The sequence below is a fragment of the Cydia fagiglandana genome, chromosome Z, assembly GCF_963556715.1.
Source record: "Cydia fagiglandana chromosome Z, ilCydFagi1.1, whole genome shotgun sequence".
NCBI classification, from domain to species: Eukaryota; Metazoa; Arthropoda; class Insecta; order Lepidoptera; family Tortricidae; genus Cydia; species Cydia fagiglandana.
The window spans coordinates 11,299,995-11,314,172 of NC_085959.1; the positions used below are offsets into that span (position 1 = coordinate 11,299,995).

A 14,178-nucleotide genomic window follows, 5' to 3' on the forward strand; every position below is an offset into this window, starting at 1 on the left:
TGCACTTATGTGAATCAGCCTTTTGTCTTTACGCAAACGGACTTGGCCCTAAGCACCTATTGCCATTGGTTACGCGAGAACGGGCGAATTGAGGTCGATCCAGTGCGAGTGACTTACGGCGCGATTCGGGAAATGAATTAGAAATTAACTAGATACGATATAGTAAAGATAATGGTGACGTCCTACGGGTAAAAGTACCTTATGGCGGTTGGCGCTAACGCTATTATTAACGCCGCTCCAATATTATTGCGGCGCTATGCGATGCGGCGCCAGCCGCCATAAGGTACCTTTTGCTGTGGAATGTCACATATATTTAATATATTGTATCTAGTTAATCTCTAATTCATTTCCCGAATCGAGCCATTAGACACTTATAACAACTGTAAGTCTCGCGTCGAATGACGCAAAAAAAGTAAGTTACGAAGACGTTAGCGTCGCTAACTTAGCGAATATGTCAATGTCAAACTCGTGGTAAGGCTACACTTGCACTACATGAAATTGGCGGTGTTCGGAAGCAAATGCTCGAGTTACTTTAGAAAACACCGAAATCACTTTACACGTGCCTTTAAAAACTGAGGAGTTCCCTCAATTCCTCATGGATTCCATCATCAGACCAGAACCAAAAATAATACGGAAACACCTTGGAGGCAACTCCTTCCAAACAAAAAAAGAATTACTCAAATCGGATCACAGGTGCCGGAGTAATCGCTGAACATACTACATTTAAAAAATCATCATCATTATCATCAAAACAATCATCATAATCAGGTCTATTTCATCAAAGTGGTGGTTTTTGGGAGAAAATGCTCGAGTTGCTTAAGAAAACACCCAAATCACCATGCATGTGCCTTTAAAAATTGAGGAGTTCCCTCAATTCCTCATGGATCCCATCATCAGAACAGAACCAAATTAAAATGGGACCAACTCGGAGGTAGCTCCTTTCAAACAAAAAAAGAATTACTCAAATCGGACTACGGATGTCGGAGTAATCGGTGAACGTACATAGAAAAAAAAAATAGCCACAACCGAATACAGAACCTCCTCCTTCTATGAAATGGAAGTCGGTTAAAAAGAAATATCGGCTCATGTCTTCTTTTTTAGTGCTTTGAAAAGTTCAAAGTGCACACCGCCCCAAAATTCAAGTCATGTTTATCACACGACTCCGAATCAGTAGGTAGGTAAATATTTTTATAACAATCAATATGACATTGACTTGCCCAATGTTCAGGTTATCAAACATAATCGGTTAGGGCACTGCTCTTAATTACAAAAAAATAACTATTTCTGTAAATTCTAACAAAGTAGGTCCTTTGTTAGTTACTTAGAATGTCTAACCATTTAAGTATTCGACTTTCAAAATTACCTAATGTACGGACGATAATTCAATATAAAACTACCTTAAAAAATACGCAATTTTACCTATATTGTTTAATTTCAATTTACAACACTTAGTCATAAGAGCGTATCACATATTTTTGCGGCCTTTGAAGTGTAACATATTATTGCAGGTGACTGTACCATAAATACACGCTAAATATGTAGCCACGTACGTAAAATATTATAATCGAACCAAACAAGGAGTTCACATATATTAGGAGAAGATGACTATCACGACACGAGACTCTCGCGTGCCCGTTGAGATATTTTTGAGCACTGTATTTATAAAAAAACGACAGCGACTATAAAACAAATAATCACAAACTACCCATGCAATAAACACTTTGAATTTGGACGAAAGTTAAAAACAAAAAAGCAGTTCGGTGTTTGTAAAGATGAATTACACCTGAAGTGAAAATAAAAATAATTGAAAGGTATGAAACCTGGCGTTGAATTTCTACTAAAAGCTGAAAAGCCGTATCTACATAAGAGAGTCGTAGCGGTCTAAAGCGTTGTGGATCGGTGTCGTGGCTTCGAATTTGAATCCGGCGACCGGCGACCGTGGTTCGAACCAATAACTGCACATTGCCGTAAAGCAGTCTGCAATGTGTTTGCACGAGAAACTTTATTGGTGAAATGTTACCAGATTTATTAAATATTCAAGAAAACGTGCGGGTATAATTTTACGACGGTTACTTCTACACTCGCTACTATAAGATTTACCTTGTTTGATACGTATAAAGTAGAGAAAATGTAACAATTATACCCATCTTTTTATTTATCACATAAACATCTCACATAGAATTTTTACATAACCAATTTTTATTTATTATTCATTGGCTTATTCCATAATTGATATATACGTAACGATATAATTATATTATTTATTTAAACCACGCGATTGTTAATACATTCGCATTTTTTCACTCTCTCCTGTCATCTACTCATAGGTTAACTAGAAGAGATCCCTCCAAGGGATGAGTTCGCCTTTGTACTTCTTACTATTTTTTTGTTATTATGACTATGTCGTTTTGGATTATAAAAAGGTTACTACTACTACTACTACATTGTGGTTTACTCAAATAGATCTACCTATCAAAGATAAAATATGCTAAATAATAGATATGATTTATAGTGACATACTCGTGACATATCATGAAAAAGAGACTGTGACGACAATATTAATATAGCAATGTATTTATTATTTTTTCCTTATTGTCAATATAAAAAAAAAAGTTAGCGATATCGGTACCATTACTTAAGGAGACTGATATTTAGTCCTCGTTTCTCTAGCTTTGGAATTCCCGTCTTCTTTATAACTAAGTATGACATATTTATCACTTGTACTCAACCTATGTTTATTAAATAAATAAACCAAACAGAATAATATTTACTTTTAAATACTAATTACACATTAAAAACGAATCTCATGATCAATTTGCAAAAGCCTATAGCTCGTTTTAATCAGTATCAATTGAATTTTGTTTGTAAATATTTTTCTAGTTTCACACAGTTAATCGAGTATTTACAATAATAACTTTCATACTCGTATGTGCTGGTTATGTGATGACGCGGGTTGTCAAGTCCGAGTATTGCGGTATCAGAACGGGGTCTTATCGCCCTCGTCACGGTTATATCACCGAGACCGACCTTGTTGTCTTGACTTTTATTCTTGCGACTATTGATATGACTTGATACTAGAGCTATCCTGTGTAATTAGTTTGGAAATACCTAGTTTATTAAAATAGCCCGATAGTTAAAAATAATGTTACATCAGCTCAAGGATCTTTATGGAAACAGGAAATATTTTCATGTATATAATATAAGAAGAAATAGCAACGTCAATATACTATATTTTCCACGTATTTTCTGGTACTTTTATAAGCTTTTCTTTAAATAAATGAAAAAGGTGACTGAAGTGCTGCATTCATTGGCTGATTGGTGTAAGATTCTTTTTCATTTCATTCGTTGGTTGTCATATACAAGACTATTATATTTGTCATATTTTTAAACTTGAATAGGTTTTAAATAAAAGATAAAATGTCACTAAAAGTAACTTATAATTATAAACGATTCAAGCGCGTATTATATTTCTAGAGAATGGCTACTCGCGCTTTTATCTGCAATTCAGTCCGGTTTGTTCTTTCCACTTCTTAAAAGATAATAGATTAGATCGTATGTAGCAGAGAAAATACTTGATAAAGAACCTTTACACTAAGTATGTAAGTGTCAAACTTAAACGCATTATTACCTTGCGTGGGGGAAAGAATTGCTTACAGACATGCAGAATTGTGTACCTAATCTGAATTCAGTGGTACCTACATGAATTCTAGTTACAGGCCCGGAATCTGATTATCTGTCGTCCGTGACTCCAGTTCACCGCGGGCCGAACAACAGATTGACCGTAAGATAACACTTATTTACTACTAAGCGGGTAAAAATTAATGATGAAACATTCGGGTCAAGCAATGCCACAATACTGTACCTGAAATATTACATTATTGCACGACTTCATTCCATCTTCCCCGTTCCTTCACCGGACGTCAGGCGTGGGGAGGGAATGCATCCTTTACTGTCGACATTCCGTTTATTCGCACGAAGCGATTTGCCACGTCATCTTCAATGCGGACTGCTATGCTGCCGCGCTTAGCATAAGAGCAGTAACTCATTTTGAAATGTCATTCAATTGTTTACTTTGTACTTGTACGATATGTTCTACAATTGAAAGAGATTTCTAAATGAGTTAGGTACTGCTCTTATGCTAAGCGCGGCAGTATTTAATAGAATCGTACGCGTCGTCTATATTATCTGACACAAATGATTGTACTAGTGACAATGTGCATATTTACAATTTCTTTTTAATTTATTGAATAATGGAGCTGAGTTTATTCGTGTGTCTTCTTTAATTACCTAACGGTACATACTTAATAAAATGAAACATTAACGTTTTTGTCAAATTGTAACAGATCAGCCTTTACTCCAGTAATTGTTTTCAGTTGTGCATGTTGTTCATTTTACATTATGATTATTTCATGTTTATGTTACGGGTGATGTTAGAAGGTAAATTAAATTCAAGTTATCCTGGTATAACTAGTATTACTCAAGCCTTTTAAGTAAAGTCCGACAATTTAAACAACATTAATCTGTAGGTATTCGGCGTTTACCCGTACACATCTTACGCTACGTCTTACGTAGGCGAACAACGCGCGAACGCGGCGCGGCGCGGCGCGGCGAAAGCGGCCGCCGTCGCGCCGCGCCGCGCCGCGCCGCCTGACATTCGCGTGCAAATCGCGCCGCACCGCGTTCGCAACGAGATCGCTTACGTAGGACACTTCTATGGGCATCAAAGGATCGATTTCGCCGCGCCGCGCCGCGCCGCGTTCGCGCGTTGTTCGCCTACGTAAGACGTAGCGTTAAGGCTCCTCTTCACGTTGGGCCAACGCCAACGCCAACGAGGGACGCAGCCATGCGGTAGAATGAGATAGCAATATCACTTGCTCCCTCTAACGCATAAATGCGTCCCTCGTTGGCGTTGGCGTTGGCCCAAGGTGAAGAGGAGCCATTAATAGGTCTACCCAACACAGCAACACTGGCTGGTTAATGTTAGCTGTTGCATCATCACTTCTGACATTACTCTCCTAGTGTTGGGTAGACTTAAAGTTGATTTAATTTTATAAACGATGGCCAAAGAAAGTGTATACCCGTTGCCGTTGGGATTATACTGAGCAACTTTTATTATGGGACAAACCCCGAAATCGTGAAAATAATACCCTTCCATACTTAGAAAATGGAGCAGCCAAAATGTATGAATCAGTCAAACATTTTTTCGCGATTTTGGGGTTGGTCCCATAGTAAAAGTTGCTCAGTAAAATCCCAAAACCCCCCTGGCAACGGCAATGCACTTATTTTTCGGTCATCCTGTGTACAAATAAAAAATTGTTTGCAAAAATTTACAAATGGCGAACTTAATGCCAAAAAGTCCTTCTTTACCAGGTCACCCAACTTTAGTATGATTTCAAAGATTAGTAAGTAATAAAACTTTCTTCCCTCTCGTCACCTCGGACGACCTACAAAGTGCAGATTGCGCGTCTAGAGCAATGATATGCCTTAGTAACCTCGTGCTCAAAGTGACTCATTAGCTCATTACTAATTATGGTCTAGACTCATCTAGCTACCTACACTTTTATACATATACTATTAGGTACCTACACTTTTCTTTTGTCTTTTTAGGGTTTATTGTGCGGCTCTGTTCGTCTGTCTGTATATGTCACATCGCTAAATATCTCAGGAACGCGAGCTTAGTGACCATAATCTCATATTAGACAGTTAGTTTAATCAGGCGTGGCTCACTCCGCGATTTCGTCGCTTTGCTACAGGTAGCTAAAAGTCCATCCGTTCGACCCCAATTTTGGGGTTTGCCATAAGCCGCGCGTGGCGCTGTCGCCACCTAGCGGCCATATCTGTGCTGATCGTGACAGACGCGTTTTGTTAGAGAATGAGTCTTCTGTACCTAGTACTATTATTTATTCTGTGGTTTATTTAAGTAATTTTTTGAAATACCTAAACATATTAAAAGTTTTTAACTACTTACGCTATCGATTTAAATTTGGAAAACAAGGCTAACCTGGATTGAAAGTGTTTTTTTATTCAACACTAACCTAAATCAAAATCATCTCCAAATCGTAATATTCGTAAAGTAGGTAGGTACACATATGATATGACGATATGAGCCAGTGGTGGGTCGCGAACGAATATTATATACTATGCACATATGCCAAATGGTGAATTTGTTCAGGTGGGTCGCCCAGTAAACTTTGAGAACCCCCGGTCTACAGGAAAAACGCAAAGTTAAAATTAATGATTACTTACCTAAAAGCTAATTTTTACGCTGCACAGGCTAATTACATTTTTTCAATACTTGAGCCTCAGAAAGAAAAACGTGATGTGTATGTACCCGTGACGTTACCTTTTATTGTGTTGTCCAAAGAAGAAACTTTTTTCTCGAGCGTGTGTAGAATGCATATATACAATCATGACAAACTAAACAAAATAACAAACTTTACTCCTATTCTGCTTTAGTAATTTCTATTCAATATATTTCCTTATAAAGTGGACTGAGGAACGTCGCTACGATGTTATTCTTCTTATCTTATACTTAAGTGTATCTTTTCTAAGACAATCGTCGGCAACCCTGTCGCACACGAAACCCCATTGTCGCAAAACTTCAATCGTCGTAACTCGACACTTCTAATCATAAATTTCAAAGTGCGTACACAAGTACAGGAAGCGTGCAATACTACTCCAACCATTATTCCTATAACGGCTCTAGTGGAGGGGTTTCACGCGAACCCGAGACATTTCGGTTCTTGACCACTCATAGGTCGCTTACTATTTCAGACATAGATTATTAATCACTAGAGAGCACATAAAGAGTAATAACGACTCGCACTCTCCTGGCATAGGCGTTTCTATACTACCTGTAAGGATTTCGCGATCGCTGAGTTAGAGAGTAAAAATATGAGCTCACCTATGGGACATACTTTACACACTTTTATTTAGCTTCACTGCGTACATACCTATATATCTTTGTGTATATGGTGCTTCAAATCTTGTAACTTAAATTTGAACCATTTGGTGTCTGTATGAGCTTCGTATATATACTTTCGTATTTCCGATGACAATGCAATAATATGTTAACATGGAGCTGATCTGATGATGCAGTCGGAAGGTAGTCAAAGGAATTTTTTGATGGAAAAACATAAACACATTGAGTTTAGGCTGCAAAGGAGAGAAAGTACAGTCAGCAATAAAAGCGTGTATCAAAAATATTTTTGACGGTTAACTTGTTTGAGTAAGATCTGTTCAGTCATGTTTTTACAATGATGAAGAATGGAACTAAATTATGCGGCTCGTAACATTGTGTTTGATTTTCTACATTAGTACAAGGGAGCAATGTGTGATGAGCGCGGATCTTAAATTTCATAATGCATAATCTACGAGAGGTAATCACTGATTTCAGCACTTGAAACCGTAAAGTCCTTAGTCACCTGCGGTTTCGAGTGTTTGTTATTTTACGTTTTTAAACGAGCTATATAACTCTCGTTATTCATTCACGTGCGAGAACGGTTTGACTTTAAAAGAACGCTTTGTTTAGAGCCAGAGGGCCTACCGCGAACCACGTTCGAAGTGTTTCCTGCCTATCACACTTACGTACAAATTTACAAGTGCGACAGAGAAGCAACCCGTCGAACGTTGTTCGCGGTAGGCCCGCAGTTGTGCTAGTTATTATAAAGCTCGAAAAGTCATTGGGATACGTGTAGTTAGGGCTTTTTAGACTGGCGGTTGTTACCGATCGCCGATACGTAAGTAGTTTGATAAAATATTACAGTCCCAAGAATGTTCCTGAATAAGTAGTTTCACGGTAGGGTTCTACTATAAAATTAAAAGTTTAGTAAGAACAATGGGGCTCGGTTTTATGTATTAATGAGATGATATGGCGATTATTTGCCCAATAAAATACATAAATAGGTAATAATAAATAAATACCGTAGACCGGGGTGCCATTGGAAAATTTGGGGTTACTTTGATAGATTTAAAACGGCACTAGAATTACCATTATTCGTTATTTACTGAAAACATTCCTGTAATTAGTTAGATTACTATGTATTCATGTTCACTACTGTAAAAAGTCTCGCATAAATATATATTATGGCTTAAAAACTAGAATTTTAAAGTCGCCCCTGCATTTGAAAGTCACCTCGTTCCACCGTATCTGGGGACATCCCTTACACAAATTAACCTAGCCCCAGACTAAGCAAAGCTTGTACTATCGCTGCTAGGCGACGATATACATATGTATGTATGTATGAAGTGAGAATTCTAAGCTCATTTATTCCCAATACTTACTGATATTAACTTATTTGAATTGTTGACTCTTCATAACCTGATAAAATAACGTAAAAACCCGAGAATCCGATTTACCTGGGGCCAAATTCGACACGTACAACTGTCAGATTTTGCATCCACGTCAAATCAACAGTTGATTTTATTGCATACTGAGCGTTGATTCCATCAACGGTGGATAATATCATTTGGTACAACCAAAACTCAACTCTAAACTAAGGGTGGTTCGGTTTGGGTTGCTTGTCACCCTAACTGTGGATTGTTAATGTCAAATTTTGACATTGTACGTATTCGAGAACTTATGATTTTTCCCACATCAACGGGAGATCAACACGATACGTCAAACGTCGCTTGTCGAATAGGGGTCCTGCCTACTTCCTTCACTTTTATCCTGCAAGGAAGTACCTGTGAATGGAAAGGGGAAAAATACTGTAACTTATTCTAACCCTTGTTCTAACCCTTTTATCAAAGGATCATCTTCCATTAGTTGCAGTGCTTAAGCAGTGCGATATCTTAAGATACCTACTTATAAAAATATAAAGAAAGAACGTTTAGGGGCAAAAAAAATTCTTTGACAATCACAAATGAGATGAAATTATAAACTTTAAATAATAGAATATTTAAATTTATCCTATAAATTATCTTCCAGACTCACTAGAATATAATAAGGTCAATATGGAGAAGACCGGCGGCATATAGAATGTATTGCGGGAGGATCGTCATAAGGGTATAGTCGCACCAAACAAACTCTGCAGCGGATTTGATAGCCCGCGCAGTGTAGGTGTTATGTATACGTCATAATTTCATAGAAGTTTGACGTTTAAAACGACACTTGCACTGCGTGGGTTATCAAAATCGCTGCAGACTTTTTACGGTCTGACTATAAGAACTCTCGTAGATACATACAAACGTCACTCAAACACAGTCAGAAAGGAATAAAGCTTCATTCCTTCTGCTCTGCCGACCATCTGTAAAGGCTCCGTCACACAGGCGCGTTTTCCGGGCGGGACGTGAGTGCGGCGTGAGCGTTTTATATGTAAAAGCGGCGCGCCCCGCTCACGCGCCGCCCGCAAAACGCGCCTGTGTGACGGAGCCTTAAGTGGAGTTGCTATGTGTACAAACGCAAGAGTTAAAAGCGACGAAAGAGATTGTAGAGAGAAAGAGATCTTAATTTTATAATCTTACTTGATAATAATTACATTTCATCCAGTTTATTGTCATCGTTTGGGGCACCAAATACCAAACATAATATTGTTATAGAAACTTCACACAGTTCACAAATAAGTCCATTCTTTTAATTCTAACCGCGGAACCCCAAACGTCAAACCGAATTCTGAAAGCGTTTCAACAAAGCGCATTGTTTCAAACTCATCGATCATCAGCACTTGGACTCGATAAAATACTTTTTGTTCCAGATTTTAAGAGGTAGTGCTTTGGGTAGTGCGGTCACCTTTAAAAGTACGGTCACATTCTGTAGAGTGTAGAGTAATTGGAGAGCACAATGCCTACTGTAAAAGAATAAACTGATATGTCTAGTGTATAGCAAAATCATAATTTAATGCCTAGGTGTTTTTTAGCATTAGAATAAGACTACGCGATCTTGACGTGTCTTTTAATTAAGACACGCTTTTTAAAAATTAGTAACTAGGAAAAGCATGTAAATAATCGTATATGATTCATAATTGTTCCATATTTGCCGTGACGTACTTTTCCAAAATGTGTTTCAATAAAAAGACACGTCAAGATTGTTTACCTTTTTTCTAATGCAATAAAAACGAACTATAATGCAATGAACTGACTTCGACTTGACTATTAGATTTTTAACATTAGATTTTATTTGTCGATCTTAAAGTCTACTTAAAACTTGCTTGATAAGGTGTCGATGTGTTCTTTGGGGCTTTCTATATATTTGCGCATTCAGGATGCGTCACACAGTAATAATTGTTCTAAGGTATATAATAAATAACTTGCAAAGGTATCCGTCTCGCATAGATCACAACACTAAAAAAGAAACCTTCTGTAGGTACCCACCTAGCACGTTTAAGTATAATATCTGGGACCCAGTTCTGCTCGGAAAACGTATAAAAACTCTAAAATCCCAGAGACAAGACATAACCAGATCGATTTTTCGGCCCCGAAAACCCCCATATACCTACCAAATTTTATAGAAAGAAAACGTTAGAGCCGTTTCCGAGATCCCCGAAATTTACATATATATCAATAAATAAATATACAAGAATTGCTCGTTTAAAGGTATTAGACAGATTAGACACGATAACAATAATGAATACAACACAGTATGTCTGAGGCTGCTCTCATTAGTAATCCTCTATTAGACTCTAGCTACATGTATGTGTAATGTAAGAATGTGTATCGGCATTGTGTTGTCCACGTCTATCACCAAGATGTTCCAAACAGCCAGGTATGCTGACTCGCGGCCCGCCTCGCATGTCAGCAACCCGACACGCGCAGTGTGACAAATGCGAAAACTATTGCAGTTTTTAAGTGCCCGCAGTGCCTGCAACAATTTAAGCTGCCGATGGATCGGGTTACGTCAAAATGCTGCTTGTACGAAACCGTAGCGTCGACACATTCCTTCTTGGCCACGTGTCTTTAGCAAAGACTAGTGAATTGTAAAGAGTGTTTCCTGCGCAGACACACCTCTTTTTGAAAATACTTCTCTCCTATTCGCGGAAGACTTGGTAAATCATACCCTTCATTGTTCCACACGCCTTAGGGTATAGGTACGAGTATATGGGACGTTTCAGGAGTTAAGGTTACGGCGGTTGGCACTTTAATCGCATATTTAACACCATCGTGTTAGTGCCATAAAGGATGACTCACGTTAGACCGGGCCGTGTCCGGGCCGGAGCTTTCGGCGCATCGTTTTCTATGGAAAGCATCAGGTGATCACCTGTCATGTCATAGAAAAGTAAGCTCCGGAAGCTCCGGCCCGGACACGGCACGGTCTAACGTGAGTCATCGTGAGGTTCGAGCCGAGGCGTCCGACACTCCAGTTTGCTATAGAAAGCATCACATGAACACTAATCCCTCGACACAGAAAATGAAGTTTTGGAAGCCTCCGCCCGGACCCTGACCGTTCTAGTGCTAATGCACCCTTAAGAAAAATTAAGCTCAATTGCCGTAGCCAAGATAACAATGTACAGTCAAGGAATTTAAATTCCGACCCATTTCGTACTTTGTCACAGTGACAATCAATATGAAAGCCGCTAGAGACCTCATACGGTTGTCACTGTGACAAAGTACGAAATGGGTCGGAATTTAAATTCCTTGACTGTACATCGACAAACGCTAAGCAATCGAGAAGTAAAAATTATCTGTATGATAGATGCAACAGTGCAGTAATTCACGTAGGTAATCATTTTCATAAATTATTTAAAGTTTTCATTTTGCCGGAAAGTTCACAACTTTGCCAACACTTTGGTCATAGCCAACATTAATCAAGCTACAAGAATTTTCTGACGTCAGGACGCCGTGTGACTATTTGAATTAGTTTACATTGCCATCAGGTGTTTATATTAGAACTAACCGTAATATAATGAACTGTACAGAAATAGGTACTTAATACCTGTGCAGCAGGCGTAGGTAATATGAAAGGCTTTATCCACATGAGAAAATAACCATCACTTTTTAACACGGAAGGATTGAAAGTAACGGAATCCGTTTTATCACGCTGTCACGTTAGACAAGAACGTCCATCATATCCGCAGGTTTATTGCAGGCAAGGCCTAAAAGTGAAAAGCCATAAAGGTAGCCTAAATTATAACAGATTTTATATATAGGGCTATATTTTTAACCGACTTCCAAATCCCTAAGGAGGAGGTTATCAATTCGGTTGTATGTTTTTTTTTATTTTTTTTATTTTTTATGGTTGTTACTCCATATCTCCGTCATTACTGGACCGATTTTAAAAATTCTTTTTTTGATTGCATGTATATGCATACAGATTGGTCCCGTTTTTGTCAAAATCCAGTTCTGATGATGGGATCCATGAGGAATCGACGGAACTCCTCAAATCTTAAAGGCATACATATAGTGATTTTTGTGTTTTTATCAACAAATCAAGCTTATACATTCAAAAACGTGACATTTAATGAAGTGGAACTGCTGATGATGATCAGAACGGAACTCTTCAACGACGCATAGTTCACCTTTGGCGATTTGTCCTCTTCCTTATGTTTGTTAAGCAAGTTAAGTTTTTAAGCAACATTTTTGTCAAGCTTGAGTTCTGATGATGGGATCTATGAGAAATCGAGGGAACTCCTCAAATTTTAAAGGCATGCGTATAGAGGGTTTTGTATTTTCATCAGAAAATCAAGCATTTTCATTCAAAACTGTCGCATTTGATGGAGTGGAACTGCTGATGATTATCAGAACGGAACTCTTCAACGACGCATAGTTCACGTTTGGCGATTTGTCCTCTTCGTTATGTTTGCTAAGCAAGTTTAGTTTTTAAGCCACATTTCTGTCAAGCTCGAGTTCTGATGATGGGATCCATAAGGAATCGAGGGAACTCCTCAAATCTTAAAGGCATACGTATAGAATTTTCTGTATTTTCATCATAAAATCAAGCATTTACATTAAAAACTGTCGCATTTGATGAAGTGGAACTGCTGATGATGATCAGAACAGAACTCTTCAACGACGCATAGTACACGTTTGGTGATTTCGAATTTCGATTTTGACTTGGACTGGGACCCGGACTCGTACCCGGATCGGAACCGGACCTGGACTCGGACTCGGACTTGGACCCGGACTCGGACCCGGAGTCGGACCCGGACTCTGACCCGGACTCGGACCCGGACTAGGACCCGGACTCGGACCCGGACTCGGACCCGGACTCGGACCCAGACTCAGACCCGGACTCGGACTCAGAGACCTGGACCTTGACCCGGAAAATCACTATGATACCTAAACTAAATAAACCGCTATGATTACCTACCATAAAATGTAGGTATATAGTATGATGATGCCAAACCCCTCCCGCTCATACCCCCGTACACCGCACGGCATGCGCCGTTAAGTAGGTTAGGTTAGGTTTGAACTGCGATCCTCACAGACCAAACAAAAGTGGGTTAGGTTTGGTTAGCACTGCGGGCTTTACAGAAACGAAATGCTACTAGAAAAGTGGGTTTGATTAGGTTCGAACTACGATCCTCACAGAACCGAACTGCAATCAGAGAAGTGGGTTAGGTTAGGCTAGAACCACGACCCTTACGGAAACGAAATGCTACTAGAAAGTACTGGTTTTACCTCCTTTTCTACGTAGTGCACCATCTACCATAATTTTTCACCGGGCCCCATAGAAGTCGGTTTTTTTTTCTTAAAAATTATTTTATTTAAGTATTGTGTGTTGTACAGTCGACGTTAAAGATATGTTTACACTTTTGTACCTTATTCCTTTGGGGCCGATGAGGGCGAAAATGTACCTAAACATAAATCTTTGTCGTCGACTGTGCCATACTTAATAAACACGTACCTTTATTAATAATTACTTTCTGCCAAACATTTTCATAGAATCTATAAATGATTTAAGTAGGTACACATTTTGTAGTCATAACCAAAGAGTTGTCTTTGTCAATAACAATATACTCGTATTATTATTCAAATAACATTATAATGTGTACCTACTTAATGTTAAAGTGTTAACATGAATAATGTTGTTAAAAATATTTGGAGTTTAAAAATAACTACACTTATTAGGTATTTTGGTTTACTCCGAATATAGTTGGATTGTACTCGTACATTACTTGTTTGTATTAAGTATTAAATTCAACTTTGGTAATTAGTAACTAGACAGGTGCGCAATTGCGATTAGCACTTGGCCCATTTTTAATGAGTAACTAGCTACCTATTTATTATTAAGCATATAGTTTC

The 14,178-nt window shown here is 38.4% G+C and overlaps 1 protein-coding gene and 1 long non-coding RNA gene across 4 annotated transcripts in view; one reads left to right on the top strand and one right to left on the bottom strand.

Annotated features, from left to right (window-relative positions):
* Positions 1–14,178, bottom strand: part of LOC134678332 (uncharacterized) — a 381,674-nt gene that overhangs the window by 366,402 nt on the left and 1,094 nt on the right. The window lies entirely within an intron of this gene.
* The window catches only part of LOC134678316 (forkhead box protein L2-like), a 65,598-nt gene that overhangs the window by 7,175 nt on the left and 44,245 nt on the right, over positions 1–14,178 (top strand). The gene's annotated exons all lie outside the window — the stretch shown is intronic.